The sequence below is a fragment of the Protopterus annectens genome, chromosome 2.part1, assembly GCF_019279795.1.
Source record: "Protopterus annectens isolate FY-2018-M chromosome 2.part1, PAN1.0, whole genome shotgun sequence".
Classification (NCBI taxonomy): Eukaryota; Metazoa; Chordata; order Ceratodontiformes; family Protopteridae; genus Protopterus; species Protopterus annectens.
In genome coordinates, this window is record NC_056729.1 from 1877096728 (window position 1) to 1877111985 (window position 15258).

Sequence of the window (15258 nt, forward strand, 5' to 3'; positions counted from 1 at the left end):
GGCAAAAGCCAGGGTACCTTTTTGGCTGGGCTTGTATAGGCCCTAGGGATATATATATAGATGTATAAAACCAAAAAAAATATATATAGATATAGATATAGATATATATATATATATATATATATATATATATATATATATATATATATATATATGGGTTCACCTCTTAATTTTGAAATTACAGAATCCCGAAGTTCAATATATCGAACTTACAATCCCAAGATCTTGTAATCTCGAAATTACAAAAAAACAATAAAAAGAAAGAAAAACACATCAAAAGCATCTTTTTGCAGGGGGCAAGCCCCCTGCACACCCCCTCCAACTTAAATATACTAACTCAGAGATCGTTCTACAGTGCAGGTAACAGTAATGCAGATCACTATACAGTGCGGAACGGGAATATTACTGTTTTCTGCACTGTAGAGCAATCTCAGAATTAGTCTATTTAAGTTGCAGGGGGTGTGGGGGGCACAGGAAGGGGGCTTGCCCCCTGCAAAAACGTGTTTTTCTTTTTCCTTTTTTTTTCTTTCTTTATTTCGAGATTACAAGATCTCTGGATTACAAATTGAAATGGATTGTAAGCTTGATATATTGAACTTTGGGATTTTGTAATTTCGAAATGAAGAACTGGATCCTTGTGTGTGTGTGTGTGTGTGTGTGTGTGTGTGTATATATATATATATATATATATATATATATATATATATATATATATTTATAAATTTAAAAAATGGTGGAGGAAACTGATTGCAAACTTAAACTAAAACCATCTCAAAAAAGGAAGACAGTTTAGAAAAAACACCAAGAAAGGAGGACAGTTTAGAACAACAGTAATCATACAGAATATTATATTCATAAAGTTACAGAATGTCTTCTAAGAACTAAGCCAACACGGGAATGGATAAAGGAGATTCTGCCATTAGGGGTACAGACAGTAGGCATGAGAGTACAGGAATATATTGAAGAAAACTGGCAAAGGCCAGGGTACTGGGAGCAAATAACTAGAGAGGGAAGGGTAATAGAATGGGAAGATGCCAAGAACTTATTTTGGACTGCAAGCTGAAGATTGCTTTCCATATCAAGGCTTGACATCAGAGTATAGACAAAGAGAAAGAAATAAGGGAGTCCTAAACAAAAGATCAGCACTGGTGGAGTTTTTAGTAGAATCTAGAACAGAAGCTGCCATTAAGAAAGGAATAATTAGTAGAGCATGTAAAGTATTGCATGGTAACTATAAAAATTAATCAGAGGAGGTTAGGACTGGGAAGAGAGATTAGATAAGCAAGTCACAAAAAACAATGGGGGGATATATATGTATGTCTCCCAAGTATGCAGCAAAACATAGAAGATTTCAGATCTTTGCCTGGAAGCAGACTTCAAAGAATTTTTCCTCAGGTAGACAGCAAATGTTGAAGGTGTGATGGGGCAGAAAGAGACAACTGGGGATATATTTTCTGGGAAAGTAATGATTTGGTCGACTGTAAAGATTTCCTGCAGACTGCTCTTTCTGAGATGCTGGGTGAACAAGTTGCAGTGACAAGGGAAATGATTTTTTGATCTATGATACAAACTTGGAATTGCCTAGACACACCATAAGGCCTTGCTGAGTCTAATAATGATGGCTGCCAAAAAGCAATTACTAGACAATGGAAATCTAAGTCTAAACCAACTTTACTAGAAGTAGTGAAGATAGTAACAGAGTTAAAACAACTGGGATCTTTATAAAAGGGTAGGAGCAAATGACATAGGAAAAAAAATGGGAACTGTGGAATCAGTATATGCAGAGGAAGAACGAGGTTTAAAAGAAGGCAGGATTTGAATGAGCTATGCAATTGCTCACTAACAATGACTGGGTATGTCAAAAGTGATGTAGAATGTTTGCAGCTACACTTGTGCCGGCACTGTTTGGTATGTATAATATTTGCAACTGGGGATTGTGTTATGGTTTGTTGTCATTTATATAAATGTAACATGGTCTGTGTCAAATATGATGATTTAATAAAGATGTTTCTTGTTTTAGAAAAAAAAAGGAAGACAGTTTGGAGTATAGTAAGTTTAGCTCCTTTATTCGGTTTAATGTTTGAACTTTATCAGAACACACACAACCATATACACTTGATTTAAGTACCTTATTTACACAATCCATCCATTCACCCACAACCCATATCCCCATTTTTGCACAAGGTGTTGGGATGTGACTTTAACAGGTGACAGTCATCTAGAGTTAAGTTTTACAAAGCTAGGTGGATAGCCTTGCCTCAGTAGTTCTTCCAACTCTCGCATCTGTAGCCAATTTAGTGTGTCCTGTCCACCTACTTTGTCTTTGGAATGTGGGAGGAAACCAGAGCACCTGGAGGAAACTCATGCAAACACAGAGAAAATGTGCATTCTCCGCCCAGAAGGCACTCCAGCTGAGAATCGGGTGGGGGAACCTTATTATACAATCACATGATTAATTTAATTGACATAACTCCTTTTCATGTCATTTCCTGTCAATTAATGACAACACCACTTCTTGAATTTCTCCATTTTTTTAAATAAATACACAAATCATATTATTTGAATCTTGTTAAAACACATTTTATTTTTAAATTTTCGTTAAGACCCGGATGAATATCCGCAGCTAAAACAACTGTCATCCAAGTTTCTTCACTTCTAAAAATTGTTTAAATTGCCTGTATTACATCATAACTGTACATGATCCAGCACAAAAAAATTCAAATTTATGAAAATCTTTACAATCCAATTTGTGTTTTCCTAGTCATTATTTTTATCTTTGTTTTTAATATCTTGTTTGTGTTCATATATTTTTTAGACAACATTCTTGTCTTTCCTGCATAAAAACTTTCATTAGATGCACAAGTAGTTAAATGTGGAACAAACATGGATTTGCAATTCTAGTATTTTCTTGCCTTAATCTGAAAATCATGTTTTAATATTAAGACATTGTAGATACATTGATTCTCAGATATTACACGTATTAGAACAGGGTTTTATCACAATCAGTTGTTCTTGTGTCTTTCGGCTTATCCCGGTTAGGGGTCGCCACAGCGGAACTCTGGTCCGCTAATGTTTGGTAGTGGATTTTTACGTGCCGAGTTACCAGCCTTGATGCACAACCTTCAACGAAGGCACGCCCCATTCACGTATGCCTCCACACAGAAGACGCTCTAGCTGAGAATCGAACGAGACACCGTCTTGTTGTGAGGCATACACTTATTTTGTAGTTGAACATCCAACTTTATTGTTTGGTAGTCCTAAGATATACAAAAACTATATTAATCTTCCATTCTCATTAGTTGTTTTTTCAGGGACTAGTAAAACTGAATTTGTGACAACTTACATTGATTGTATTTGAAATCTTATAGTTCAAAAGTCAGATTTTTATGTCGGAGATTCTTAACTTTCTGTCCATGATTTATTTTAATATAAATTTTCTGGTAATGAAAAATATTGGATAGCATTGGAAATGGAATATCTCTATATCAGTGTTGTACACAGTTCAGTTATAGCATTTTGTTATATCTTAGTTGGTGGGAAAAAGAGATTCTTATCAAACTGGATGGGTGGTAGTTAATTTCATTACACAGAAGGTTTATTGATGACATTTATTGTTTGAAATGGCACAGAAGATGAATTTGAGTAATTTTTTTACAGCATAAACAAGACTGTGGACGTTACCTTGGACACATTTTGTAAATGTTTCATTCAAGTGTTTTTAGAAGGAAAACATTTACTAACAAGTATTTGGATTTCACTAGACATCATACCTCTCAACCTGGAAACATCAAAAATCTGGACAAGGCCCATGAAAAATAGGTACAAATATGTATGCTGATTAACATCTAATTTGCATACATAATTACATAACTCACTCCAATGGAATTGTGCGATATCAACTTTCAAACGCAAACTGAAGAACAGACAACCAAAATATGGCACCAGAGTCCCCCTGCAGCCATTCCAATGTCCCATTGCCTGGCGATTTTGCCCCATTTCCCATAAAAACTAATGTGTGCATACTGCTTTACTTCTACAGTGATTATTTGGATTTTATTTTGACATCTGCTAAACAAAGCAATACTGTCTCAATGAAAATGGACTTGGCATTAAAACTTCTCTGCCCTTGAAACTCACATTCATTGAAATAGCATTGAAACCCACACCACATCCAAAGAAAATGCATCTGGCCAGTGGTGGATAAAGATTACCTTTGGGCCATTTTCAAATCATTGGCCCCTTGCACACAAAACAAGAAACATATATTTGTTCTTTTCTTTGATACACCTTCCTGACTTTATTAAGTTATATTTCTTGTATAATACAAACACTTGTTAAGAGTGCATTTTAAATTTATTGTTTGAGCATTTTTCCAGTAGGCTGTACTGTAGGCAAAGAAACAAATGCATGAACCAATAATGACAGAATTACCCAATTCAGAACATTTCCATTCTAAAAGTCTGTTTCCACACCCACACTATAAATAGAATGACAGCTTCTCGCAATTATTTTCAAGTTCAATTTTTTTTGGGGGGGGGGTCAAAAAACAGTGACACAGTTTAACCATTGCTTGTATAATTTTGGAAAGTTGCTAGAATAAGATGTTGTGTTACCACCATGCATTTCATTGGCAAGTTTTGAACCCAGGACCCTATGCACTACAGTCAGAGCAGCATACCACTATGCCAAATCAGCAGTTTTCTAAAAAATAGGAAGACTGAAGCTTAATGGCTATCATTTAGTGAATCCGGTTCTCATTTCTCACCATAGCTCTCAACCTGTTAGCACAAAAAACCTGTACAAAGCCAATATGGGAGAATACAAATTCAGCTCTCACTTCTCACTCACTATAACTCTCAACTCTTAGCACAAAAAACCTGGACAAACAACAAAGACAATAATGGGGGAATACAAATTTCTTTTCACTTCCCATCATAACTGTTCTCAACTCTTACCACAACAAATGTGGACAAAGCTCAGAAATGGTGGTGACTAGGGACATTAGGCTCTTTTTACCCTGTTCCGAAGGTACAGGATTTGAGCCTGAAATACTTCTAGCCGCCAGGTGTATTACATGGGGCATTTACACACACACAGGCACACACCTTTGATTTGGTTAATCCAAATCTGGCTGCTAAATTAAATGAACGGCGGTTGTTCAATGATTCCCTGGCTGCTGTTCCAAATGAAACGTGCATTTGTAATCCAAATGATTCCCTGGCTACTGCTCCAAATGAAATGCACATTTGTAATCTAAAACCACGAATGGAGTGCTGCTGTCCTAAACGAGTGAGATTCCCACATTTGTAATCCAAAACCACGAAAGGAGTGCTGCTGTTAACTTAATTTCCCTGTTCCAAATCAAAGCGAATGATTTCCCGCTCGCATTGACCAGCCAGAAATGACGAAGAGCTCCTTGAGCTCAATTCCAACTGGCTGGTAACCCTGACAGAGCTAATGTTATTGCGCAAGTGATGACATCAGCTCCGACAGTGTGGTATTTGAAAAAATTAAAAACAAAATGAAAAAATCGGAAATGAAGGGGTGGCACTCGGAAATCATGGCACCCCTTCATTTGGACCCCAAAACTCTGTAAAAACCGAGTAATTCAGTATGGTTGAGAGGTATGGTCAGCATCCTAATTTTATGAAGTTAAACATTGCTAGAGGACAGTTTATTAGACAACGTATTATCAGTGACATTGGCAGGTTTAAAACTGAAAATGTCATTTACAAAAATAGTTTTGCGGAGAAATTATGGTCATGATAAAATTGATGAACTAATAAAAGAAGTGGAGGTAAATAGACCCATTAAGTGTTCTCCAATTTTGAAAAATGGATTTAGTCCAAAACTGAAAAATTCAGATGGGGTCCAAAAGTAGAAATTCACATGCATTAAAAGTATCATTTCTAATAACTGGAAAATTATACAAGGACATCAGATTCTACACAGAATAGTTAATATTAATCCAATTTTTATGTGTTTTAACATGGTTCCAATGTTATGATTTATGTATTTACTTTTTAAAAATGGAGGAATTCAGGAAGTGATGCTGTCATTAATTGACCAAATGGTTTTACAGGAAATGACATGGAAAGGAAGTGATGGCATTGAAATTATTTATGTGATTGTGATAATAATGTACTTAAAGTGTATATGGTTGTATGTGTTCTTTTGAAGTTTAAACAGTAAATTGAATGAAAGTGGTAAACTTATCAAGTTCCATAATGTCTTTCTTTTTTGAGGTGGTTTTAGTGTGTGTGTCTGTGTGTGTGTGTATTATAATTTTTTTGTAAGCCATTTTATTCGGCCTGTGTATAATGTTTCTTGTAAAGTCTCTGTAACAGTTATTGTTATGCATCACCCAACAACGCTATGGGCAGCTTGTTTTGAAGGATCTGGATTCTAGCTTGAATCAACTGTTTTGCTTTATTTATTTGGCCAGGGAAATTTTTAGACTTCCTAAATTGTTTTAGGAATGCTAGGTTTTGCTAAATATTGTCTTTACTACAAGACAAAAACCTAGGCAAAATACTTTATATGGCTGCTTCTTGTCAGATCTTGAATATTGAAAAACATGTATGTAGTGCCAGCTTTCTTTATCATAGTGTTCTTTAAAGATGCTGAACTAATGAAATTTGCTTGCCCTCTTCAGTTCTGAGCACTTTTCTTGTAAAAGACACTGAACTCTGAGTGCTCATTACTTGGTCTCTTTTTGAACCTGTTCCAGACTTAAAAGTGTCTATTCAGCTCTGCTGCTGCAGAGTTAGAGGACCTATGTCACCTAGCACCTTTACACTTCTCCCAGCCTCAGAATCTACTCCTGTAGGGTTCTTCTCCTACTAGTTGTGTTTTAACAGAGGAACCATGAAGCTTTGTCCTCTTTCCCCTTTGTTATTTGCTTTATATTTAGAGCCACTTGCAAGGTAGATAAGGGATTCAGAACCAAAGATACAACTGGTATGGTACTGGAGAAAAGTAGACCATGTTTTCAGATTATATCCTTTATTTGATAAATCCAGAAAAGGACATTTTGATGTTGTGGAACATTTGGAGATAGTTTAACATTTTTCCTGGATTTAAAATTGAAGATAAAACAAAAGGTATAGTAGTAAGCTTCACTGGGGTTTGGCGTAATGATTGAAGTGTTTACCTCACAAACACAAGGTACAGGGTTGCTTCTAGGAGGATGGGGCTTGGTATAATGGTTAAGGTGTTTACCTCGCATTCACAAAGTACAGGTTTTGAGTCTCACATTTGAAAGGGAAGTTAGCTAGGCTTAAATGACCAACGGGCATGTAGCCTAGTACTTGTCTATGTACCCGCAAGCAGATGGATTCAGCAGTACTCACATTCATGGGGACATGATATGATGAACTTTAAATGTGTGGACTGAATGGGATTCTGTTATGGCAACTGACGACAAGTGGGAAGTGACTAAAAGATAAAACAAGAACTAAGAAACTGGAAGCTCTTGATTATAGGTTTGGATAGTAAAATATAAGCAGTTAATGGTTTTAATCCCTTTAATTTTATCTACAGGGCAGGCCTTTTTTAGTAACCCAAGGAAATGATGTGGTTAATAACTAATAATAATTTATTTGGTAGCAGAAAAGGGCAAGAATTAAGTGGATAAGTTGATTCTGCCAATAGAAGAAGGTGGTTTAGGATTACATGATTTGTAAAGAAACTTTGGAGCAATGCAGTTAAGGTGTGTGTCACAGAAGGTTATAAATCAAAGTGGAAGAGGACGATGAAACTCAAGGGGGGGGGTCAAGAAATAAGGAGGTTTTACCCATACGGATGACTGCAAGTATAATTTACTGGATAAAATTAACAAAGGAGCCAATGTGTGGGAGCAAATAACTAGGGAAAGTATGAGGCCAAACAGAAGTTTGAACTGCAGGTTTGAGACAATCTCCTGTACCAAGGACTGATAAAAGACCATGGGAAAAGAGTAAAAGATGGCGTGTGCTAAGCGAAAGAGCAGCTGGTGTAGTATTTTGAATCTAGAACAGAAGTAGCTGTTTAAAAGGGATGATTAGTAGGGCATATAAGAATACTGCATGATAACTACAAGAATCAGTCGAGATAGAAAAGACTCGGATGAAGAGCAGGAAAGGCAGTTTACCAGTGAACAGTAGAAAGAATTCTATATGTTTCCCATATGTGCAGCAAAGTCAAGAATGTTTAGTATTTTTGCCTGAAAGTTTTGCTTAGATAATTTATATTCTGTGCAGAATTCAGAGAATCTTTTTTCTGGTATAAGGCAAATGCTGGAGGTGTGATAGGAAAGAAACCGAGGTAACTGAGAACATGTTACACTCCCCTAAACAAGTTGACCGATTAAAAAAAAAAAATCCCTAAAGAGTACTCTGTGAAAAAATGTCGGGAGAACCAATGGCAGGATGCAGTAAGAACTTACTAAGTTTAATGCTTTTGGCTATGAAAAAGCAAATACTGGAAAGTGAAAACCAAGATAACTGAAGTTTTGAATGTTTTAAAGGAGATAAAAGAATTTGAGGTGGGAATTTTAGAAAACGGAAAAACCAAATTACATAGAAATAGAATTTGCATGAGTAATGCATGCAGAATAATGAGGAGAAGTGAGGTTAAAGGAAAGACTGACTTTTTTTTTTGGTCCCCTCAAACCACATTTTTACTGGCTCAGCCCCCAGTAGCCAATGTCCACTCCAGGTTTATCAGCTACTCTCCAACCCCCCTTTCCCCCAGACTTACTTATTTTTTGTTGGTCTGGACATGGATCCTGAGGGTGTCCTGGCTGCTAGTCTCGTCTGTGCTGCTGTCTAGGAGAGGATTTTTTTACCTACCCCACTCCCTTTCCCCATGCCTTTCTTTGGACCACGCCTTCCATTAGGGAGCATATTAAAGTGTGCTCTCTCACATTGGAAGGACATGCCCATACCTTCCCTGTTGCTCATTCAGTTGCCAAAGCCACTAATCGAACCCAGGTCAGCTGGGCTGTAGCCACGGTTTTATCCTTCTATACCGCCAGAGCAGCCAAGGAAAAATAGACAAACGTTGAGCAATTTATGTAATAGGGTGAATGATAATTGTTAGAAAATATGTGTGTAATGTATAATGCATGAACATGAAAAAAATGTTTTATTTTAATGTATGCATGCCCTTGTTTTAAGTGATACTTTCATAAAAGTGTGTAAAAAAACATGTGCAAGTCAGGTCTTGCTTTTTTTGCCTCAACTCTTCATGATCCTTATGTTGAAGATAATACAGTTGTGCGAGGGTACACATCATAACCACAGATGTACTAATAGCAGGATGATTGATGCAGTAGGAGCTCTGTTCCACCCTTTTCCAATAGATCCTTTATTTTCTCTTCCTCAGGTGAAATAGTAGGATATCCATCATAAGGATTAAGGGCTGCACTTTGAACCTTGGGGATTTATGCCTCTGGCAGATGCCCTGCCAATCAGCTTACCTTTCAGATCTTATGAACATCACCCACACAGCTTTTTCTTCCATACTGTGGACATTAGTAGAATGTACCATATTTTATTTTGATATTGCTTAGCTGGGTAAGTACAGTAGTCTGTGGACCCTCTTCAGGCACTACCTGGATCCTTTCAGGCAATATGAAAGACTGAAGAAGGAAGTACAATGTGCATTTGAAATGCAATAAGAAAAATAGAGTATAACAGATGCATACAAGTAAAATAATTTTGGCTAGATAAGAAGTAATATCCAACATTTTGGAAATCAGCTTAGGCAAAAGGTAGATATACAGCATTTAAAATATGTCTAAGTTGAAGAATGCAGAATTCTTTCAGTAGAATTATATTTGAGAGTGATAATGAACAGCAAAAATGTGGTGAAAGTAGGCAGACTGCATTGCAATAGAGAGTGAGTAAAGATTGAGAGATAACAGTTAAAGATCTATGTGAGAAGGAGGAAGTCAGCGGGGTAGGGAGAAATGTGCATCTCATTCAAGAAATAAAAACACAAAGACTCAACGGAGAAAACTGAGTATGTACAGTAATTATTCTGTGGTACTAGGCATGTTTAATATGTAGAAAGTTGCCTGACATTTGCTACTGGCAGGTAGTAGTTTATAAATTATCCAGTAGCATCCAACAGTCGCGCAGCCACCACTGGTGCAAAGAATCAGAGCCTGTTTGTTTAAGCCCAAAAGTGTTTCAACACCCAGCAATTGATGAAACAAGGAGATTATCTGAGTTACTTGGTTCATATAGGGCTTCTCTGAAGTACAGAAAGCCAACACACGAGTATGTTTGTGCCAAAAGTGTGCTAATCATCCAGCAGCAGTATGAATATGCCAATGAGTAAAAGAAAAAAAATTCGAAAGCACGCAAGCTCCAATGTCAACCACTCTGGCGAGATTGTAGCTAAAGATTTTATACAAAAAAGTGTCAGTTTTACACTAACAAATCTTGTGGTACAGCTAACAGCACTGTCAGTAATTAATGGGGGGAACATACACACACAAAAGAGCTGCCTGTTGTTACTGTACCAATGAAAATCAGCTGTCTGCATTTCCACAAACCTTGGGAAACGCAAATTCAAATATGTTACTAAATCATATCCAGGTGACACATCCTAAAAACAAGATTAAAGTCACTGTTGAAGTGACACCCTGACCCCCTGTGCAAAATGGGGAAAAAAGGGGTAAAGGATGGATGGCTAGACACAGTACAGCGCTACTGCGTTCAACAGACCACAGCATGATGCAACATTTCAAGGCACACTCAGTAAAAGCATCAGTCGTATACCTGCCATTGTGAATTTTTTTTAATATAAACAAGAACATTAAAGTAAATACCACCTATCTTGCTATGTCCACTGTATGGAAAACATTGCCAGAAGGCATGGTTAAAAAGAGAAGCAACATTTCATTTTCAAAGCTTAAAACCTATAAGTGTTTCCAAATGCTCTTAACAAATCTGCATACACAGTCAACAAATGATCTGCAGGGCAAATCTTGAACATGTCCAATCGGTTGAACTCGTGGTCCGAGAAAGTGTGCATGAAAACTGGGGATATGAACTTGCAATGTAAATGGTCTTGAAGTACACTAAAAATCACAGTTAATTCAATTCTTGTTTTATATAACGAACATGGAGTTTGTGCATGGCATCATCAAACATACATTTTTTTAATAAATGTTATTCATCGAGTATCACTAGCTGCGCTCTTTGGCACAAGACTCGTGCTGACTAAACTCTAATGATAAGTGTCACATTTCTCTGAGGTGCTAGCCTGACTGGAGGTGCTCCACTGTAAGAGTGGACCACCCCCCAAACTAGATTGCTGTACCTAAAAAGTGCTGAACAAAACTGACAAAGCAGTAGCTATGCTATACTTCTTTCAGGTTGTTGACAGGGCAAAAAATAAATAATCAGAACCTGCCTAAACCCTGCTAAGACAAAGTCGAATAAATGAAATGTCCAAATAGAAAAATCCCAAATAGCACAAAACATTAAAACATTCACACAAAGAATAATTAGGAAGCATAAAAGTAGTCACTCCAGCTAGCAGTAGATAACCAAAGCCCGTAATTCAACTAAACAGCACTTTTCAGCAAGTAGTTAAAGAAAGATTTCTGTCCCACTGGGGCATACACCCCACCCACCCCAAATACACACACCCCAACACCATCAAAACTTTTTCCAAGTTCAGTATCTTCTCCATCAAATAGTTTAAATCCTTTTCTGCTGAAACTCATCTAGCCTAGGTCATCCTATATGAACAAAAGAAGCTATTTCTCTCTAGAATTTAAACTGTTTTCACTGACATGTATCACCATCTGACTAAATAGATTATCAGTGATCATTACAGTACAACCAAAAGGCAATGATTGGTATGTTGCATCTGGATAAATAAATTGAATACAGTAGTGTTGAATTATACCTTACTGTGAATGCAGTGTTATGAGATGTCCTTTACTGTCTTCTTGGCATTGTATACCTCTACAGTTAGGTGCTGTATGGCATCCGTATCCTCTCTTCAGTGTGAACACGCACACACACACTGATTCTTCATAGCGAAAACGGGAAGGGTGCTTTGATGCATGCGCACATTGTGGTTACAGGTCACAGGTGCAAAATCCAAATGAAAAAAGTGTTTTTACACTGAAGTTGCAGTTAAAGGTTGTAGGTCGCATGGAAGAGCTCTGAGGGCCACATGCAGCCCGCAGGCTGGACACATCTGGTTTATAGGTTCATAGGTGTTTACTAGGCTAATGACCCCAAGCACCTTTTTAAGCCTAGCCATGCATCCCAAATCCCTGACAAGTTCTGATACCCTTGATAAGTGTAAACATGGGCCTGGGAGATGAACCATTTAGAGGTTGCGTGTGTCCATTAGAGACATGGGTGCCAAACCAGGGATGCATTTCCAGTTTTCCATCCAATTGTCCAAGTTGCACTTGAATTGGGTTAGAGCGGAACTCTGCTTCACATGGATGGGGAGCATGTTTCATAGACAGGGTAGTCTCTGAGAAACATACCTATCTCTCCAGCAGATCCTATTTAAATCACAGGCAAGGTTTAAGTCTTTAGAATGGGTAATTCTGGTGCTGTTTGTTTTGTGGATATGCAAGAGATCCATCAGAGTGGGGTCTGACAATGCTCTGCCTGTCAGGCATAGATCTCCCCTCAAAAGCCTGTAGGAGATGGAATACAGGGATAAGGCCTTGAGGTAGTCTGCACAGGATATTTTACTGGCTCCCTTTTTTCTTTTAGTGAGGAACCTCTGTGGATGTTCTAGTTCATAGGTAGGTACTAGGCTATTGGCCGTAGGGCCTATACAAGCCTAGCCAAAAAGGTACCCTGGCTTTCGCCACCCAAGAAAATTATTTTTCTGTGCCCCTGTCAAGCAGAACCACAGAAGTGATCCCCGGGGTGAATTTCCTATTACCCATCCAATCATCAAGATTTTTCTTGAATAGTGTTAATGAGGAGCTCTGTTTGACACAGATAGGTAGTCTGTTCCAGAGTATGGGAAGTCTCTGGGACAGGAATCTATCCCTCCAGCATGTTCTGTTTATTGTGGTGACAAGGTTTAGGTCCCTAGAGCGTGTAGCTCAGAGGGATTGGGATTTCTTTAAGTGGAGCATGTCCAACAGCTCTGAGTTTCACATAGCTTTGAATGTTAGGCAGAGATCGCCACTGAGTAGGCGATATGCGACGGAGTAAAGCTAGAGTTTTCTGAGACTGTCTGTGTAAGGCATCTGTTTGAGGCCAGTAATCCTCTTTGTGAGGTATTTTTGCGGCCTTTCCAGTTTTTGTAGATGTCTTGTGAGGTACATACCAAAAGGGGCACTGTACTTTATAATGGGTCTAATGAGTGATGAGTAGGAGGGGAACAATGACCTCTTTTTTTCTGGATGAGAAACCTTTTGTGATGAGGTGTGCCACGTAGCAGGATTTCCTGACCACTGTGGTGATGTGATTATCAAAGGAGAGACTACTGTCCACCTGTGTCCCAAGGCCTCTTATCACACTTTCGGTGTTAAGTAGACTACCGCCTATGTGGTAGTTCATGGGTACAGAGTGTTTACCAAAGGGGATGACAATGCACTTTTTGGCATTGAGCTTGAGACCATGTCTTTGACACCAGGCATCTGTCTCAGTGAGGCCCTTTTGTAGGATGTCCACATCATTAGGAGCTTCAATTATGGCTCCTAGTTTGCAGTCATCTGCGAATTTAGTTAGCCAAAGACCTTCTGTGTTAGCCTGTACTTCAGAGAAGTAGATACCAAACAGGAGAGGACCCAGGACTGAACCCTGTGGTACTCCACTTGTCACTGGTCTGAAGTCTGATTTGGAGTCTGCTACTTTCACGGTGTGGGTTCTGTCAGTAAGCCTGTTGGCAACCCATCTTGTGTCATAGGGATTTATACCTAGTTTAGTGAGTTTATCTATAATTCCAGAGTGGGGGATGGTGTTGAACGCCTTGGCGAGCTCTAGATAGGCTGTGTGAACCACCTTACCCTCATCTATGGCTTTGGTGACTACTTCAAAGAAGTCTGTCAGGTTTAGGAGACATGATCTGCCTTTTACAAACCCAAACTGTGTGGGGTCCAGAGTTTGGAGATCTCCAATGTCTTTGAGTTCCTTGATGATGGGGGCGGTAGTTCCTGGGGTCTGTTGTGGCCCCCCCCTTTGTGGAGTGGGATAACTGTCGCGGTGCGCCATTCGATGGGCACAAAGCCTGAGGTGAGGCTATGATTGAACATGGTACTTAGGTGGGGTGCCAGTTCATTCTGTAGTTCATGTAGAAGGCAGCCTTGGATGTTGTCAGGTCCCATGGATGCTGTGTTCTTTGCTTTGGAGAGTGAAGTTTTTACCTGCGCAGCCGTGATTACAGGAACTTTGCATTCTTCCGGTATAAAGATGGGCTCTTTAGGGGATGAGAGGGGGGGTAAAGTTAGCACTGAACCTATCTGCCAGGATGTTGGCAATATCAGTTGGTTCTATATATTTAGTGTCATTGTGCTGTAACTCAGAGCAGATCTAAGTGTTGCCATTGAGAGTTTTGACATAGCTATAGAATGCTTTGTGGTTATCTTTAGAATCAGTGGCAATTTTGTTTTCATAACTAGCTTTGGAGGATTTTGTGTGGGATCTCAGCTTCTTACTGAGGCTGACCAGGGAGTTCCTTCAATCGTGGAATTTTACTCTTTTTTGCAACAGTTTCTTTCTTCTGTTGTAGAGTTTGTTTATGGCAGAAGACCACCAGATTGGCTTCCTTTTTTTGGAGGATGGCATCTTGGTTCTGTTAGGGATAGCACAATCCATACACTCGTGTAAGTGCTTATAAAGTGCATTTGTGTAGGATTCAGCAGTCGTACCTCTATTGTCCATGTGCATGGGTGTCGTGAAGTTTGCCACTCTTAAGAGTGAAGTTGGCTTTGGAGAAATTTTTTACGTTTTTTTTTCCTAATGGGGGGTGAGAGCGGGATGTGGATGTCTAGGGTGATTAGCTTGTGGTCGGATCTAACCAACGAGGAGCTGACCTCTGGTGTGGAACACCGGTCACCCATGTTGGTGATGACCAGGTCTAGGATATTGCTGCCCCTGGTGGGGGTGTGGATAAGTTGATCCAAAGTGTTGGAATTGACGATTTCCAGAAAACGTTGAGCAAAAGAGTTGGTACATGAGTAGTTTTCCCAGTTAATGGAAAGGTAGTCAAAATCACCCATTATTAGAGTGTTGGGTTGTACCTTAATATTTTCCAATGTATCAAGAAAACAGGAGT

At 38.7% G+C, this 15258-nt stretch overlaps 1 protein-coding gene across 7 annotated transcripts in view; it reads left to right on the forward strand.

Annotated features, from left to right (window-relative positions):
- Nucleotides 1–15258, forward strand: part of DCTN1 (dynactin subunit 1) — a 1835652-nt gene that overhangs the window by 1164358 nt on the left and 656036 nt on the right. The window lies entirely within an intron of this gene.